Below are 3,133 nucleotides of genomic sequence, written 5' to 3' on the forward strand. Positions count from 1 at the left end.
AGGGAGGACTCGAACCTCCGACTGGGCGAGCCGCGCGGACCGTGACAAGGCGCATAGACCGCGCGGCTACCCAAAAACGAAGACAGGAGGCTACTGGGACAAGCTGAAATTTCTAGAATGTGTGTAAGATGAAAGGAATACGTTCTCAAATTTTACACCGCATGCTGAAAATACGGAAAATTGCTCTAAAATGTCGGTGGAACCCAATAACAGCAGCCGGCCGAAGTGGCCGTGCGGTTCTAGGCGCTACAGTCTGGAACCGCGCGACCGCTGCGGTCGTAGGTTCGAATCCTACCTCGGGCATGGATGTGTGTGATGTCCTTAGGTTAGTTAGGTTTAAGTAGTTCTAAGTTTTAGGGGACTGATGACCTCAGAAGTTAAGCCCCATAGTGCTCAGAACCATTTGAACCCAATAACAGCCACTGCAGAAACGCTGACGATAAGTATCCAGAAGCAACTGAGTATGAACCACTTTACCCCGAATCCCGGAAATTATCGTAATCACTTCTTAAGCCACATGCCAACGTCGTTCAGCAAAAAAAGGAAGAAGAATGGGGCACTTCTCATATATTTAAATGAGAAAAAAGGAGTCTCCACTTTGAAAACTCTCCGGAAGAGCTGTCGGAAATACCACCAGAAGCCATAGATATAATCGCCAAAAAAAATCGAGGTGATCTCGTTACGTACACTGTGGTATCCATAGCTACGATGCCACACCATAGTTCTCACAAGGGAACCTCCCCATCGCAACCCCCTCAGATTTAGTTGAGTGGATAGGCCTTGAAAAACTGACCAATCGAGAAAACAGGAAGAAGTTGTGTGTAACCATGAAAAATATAAGCAAAATATACAATCTGAGAAGTCCATGTGCAAAATATGCCACTTCAAGGGCTAACTCTGGTAAGGAGGGTGGTGGTCTTGTGGTTAGCGTGAGCAGCTGTGGTACGAGAGGTCCTTGGTTCAAGTCTTCCCTGGAGCGAAAATTTTAATTTTTTTGTTTTCAGACAATTATTATCTGTCCGTCAGATGCGATCATTTTTTTGGGAGTGATAATCACATCCACAAGAAAACCTAAATCGGGCAAGGTAGAAGAATCTTTTTACCCATTCGCCAAGTGTATAGGTTAGGTGGGTCGAGAACATATTACTGTCATGTGACGCACATGCCGTCACCAGTATCGTATAGAATATATCAGACGTGTTTTCCCGTGGAGGAATCGGTTGACCTATGACCTTGCGATGAAATGTTTTCGGTTCCCATTGGAGAGGCACGTCCTTTCGTCTACAAATCGCACCGTTTTGCGGTGCGGTCGCAAAACACAGACACTAAACTTATTACAGTGAACAGAGACGTCAATGAACGAACGGACAGATCATAACTTTGCGAAAATAGAGAAAGTAAATTCCTCACTCCAGGGAGGACTTGAACCAAGGACCTCTTGTTGCGCAGCTGCTCATGCTAACCACGGGACCACGGCGCTCCTGAACTCCCATGGTCCTTGTTGTTGCTTATGTTGCCAAGGGCTACTCAGTTGGTATATTTTGCTTATTTTTTTCGTAGTTCAACACAACTTCTTCCTGTTTTCTCCATTGATCTGTGTTCAGTTTTTCAAGGCCTATCCACTGTTCCAACTTATAAATAAATCTGATGGGGGTGCGATGGGGAGGTTCCCTTGTCAGGTTGGCTCTACGACAGACACCGACGACAGCGCCCGCTAGCCGGCGGTGTGGGGTTCTACGAGCTGCTCTCCGGATTGAGCCCTTTTGATCAAGAGAACACGGCCGGGACACTTCGATTCATATAGAGACGTGCTCAACATAGCAAAGTTATGTAACCATTTATTAACTTGGTTTTTGCCTATAGTAAACATCCGTAATTTCACACGCAGTACCGGCGCGTTTTACCTTCTCCTGCTCCTACTCACTTCCTACCTTCGGCCTACCCTTCAGTTTACAGGAGCAGACCCACGCTCCGCCTTGCAGGTGGGACACAAAAAAGTGGTTCAAATGGCTCTTAGCACTATGGGATTTAACATCTGAGGTCATCAGTCCCCTGGAACTTAGAACTACTTAAACGTAACCAACCTAAGGACATTACACACATACATGCCCGAGGCAAGATTCGAACCTGCGACCGTAGCGTGCGGGATACAAAAGCTGGTGACGAGGAATCCCCTTTCCTCTCCTATCATTTCCTTTTTTGCTCGTTACCGCTTTAGCTTTTTTGTGATATCCCCGTGTGACTGTGTGAGTGTAATCCCCTTTCCTCTCCTATCATTTCCTTTTTTGCTCGGTACCGCTTTAGCTTTTTTGTGATATCCCCGTGTGACTGTGTGAGTGTATGACTGCTTCCCCCAGTCGCTATAAGACTTTAATTTGTGTAAACCATGGCTTCGCCACAGGAACAGGCTTCCCCTGCTGATCTTGTACATTTTCAGGCTCAGCAAATGGCGCAGCTGCTTGCTGCCATAAATGGACTGGTCGCACTACAAACTGCAGCTACTTTGGCGCCTCCGACGCCACCGCCTGTACCGACGCCGTCGCCGACGGCGCCGCCATTTCGTGCCTTCAATCCTGACGCTGAACGCTGGCCACAATACATCGCACAGCTCGAGCAGCACTTCGCAGCATACAACATACCAGGTACAGGGCGGCTAGCCTTTTTCATTGCCAACGCAGGTGTTGTGTTGTACCGTGTGCTCGTGAAATTGTTTCCCACCACCCGCCCAGAAAGTAAAACTTACGAGGAAGTGATTGATTCCTCGAACTCCCACTTCCGTGACAGTGTAAATGTGGTAGCTGCACGCTGCAAATTCTTTCGTCTCCGGCGTGGCCCTACTCATTCCATTAAATCTTGGTTAGCGGAACTTCAGGGACTAACTTCTGATTGTGACTTTAATTGCTCGTGTGGACTCACATATGCGGATATAATGATTAGAGGCGCTATTGCGCAGAATGTGGCGGATACGGCATCCGCGAGCAAATTTTCAAATTTAAAAACCCGTCTTTGCAGGAAGTAGTGGACTTGCTAGGAAGACAAGATACATTAGACATTGATACTTCCGCGTTTGACGTGACCTTGGGTGTGTGTAATGTTAGCGCGGCACAACACGTGCCCATCCGCCCGGCCCCAG

Source organism: Schistocerca cancellata, unplaced genomic scaffold (genome assembly GCF_023864275.1).
Source record: "Schistocerca cancellata isolate TAMUIC-IGC-003103 unplaced genomic scaffold, iqSchCanc2.1 HiC_scaffold_1152, whole genome shotgun sequence".
NCBI lineage: Eukaryota > Metazoa > Arthropoda > Insecta > Orthoptera > Acrididae > Schistocerca > Schistocerca cancellata.